Source organism: Pygoscelis adeliae, unplaced genomic scaffold (genome assembly GCF_000699105.1).
Source record: "Pygoscelis adeliae isolate BGI_AS28 unplaced genomic scaffold, ASM69910v1 Scaffold482, whole genome shotgun sequence".
Classification (NCBI taxonomy): domain Eukaryota; kingdom Metazoa; phylum Chordata; class Aves; order Sphenisciformes; family Spheniscidae; genus Pygoscelis; species Pygoscelis adeliae.
Window position 1 is genome coordinate 447,265 of NW_008824192.1, and position 528 is coordinate 447,792.

Here is a 528-nt window from a genome sequence, read left to right on the forward strand (position 1 = left end):
TCCTACATTTACATACTGGATTCTCTTAAGCAATAAATACATCGGAGTATGCCACTTCCAACCGGCAGCACAGTTTCAGGATGTATTTGACAACCCAGCTCTACTTTCTAAAACGCATTAAAATGCAAAGATCGCGAGCGTGAAACCACCTCTTCGGGCTAGTTCTCCTGGTCACAACGCAACTGGCAGCAAGGTAACCCCGTCTTGCAACTATTACTAGAAATTGCAGACAAAGGTAGGTCAGAGACACGCTTCCCCTTTTTACGACGCCCGGGCGCCGGCAGCAGCTCCTGAGTTATTCTTTTCTGTTTGCTTTTCGCAGGTCTTTACAAGGCATCATCCCTGCGCCTTTGCGAATCGTGTCCTTTGCAGACACCAACTGTTTCGTTCGCCGCGCTGACGGGCTGGTTCACGGGAGAGATAACGGCGTGGGAGCCGGGGAGAACCTCCGGCCGTATGGTTTTTTTTTGAGACGGGGCTCTGTCTTCGCGCCGAGTGACACCACGCGAGCGGCAGGCCACGTTCTCC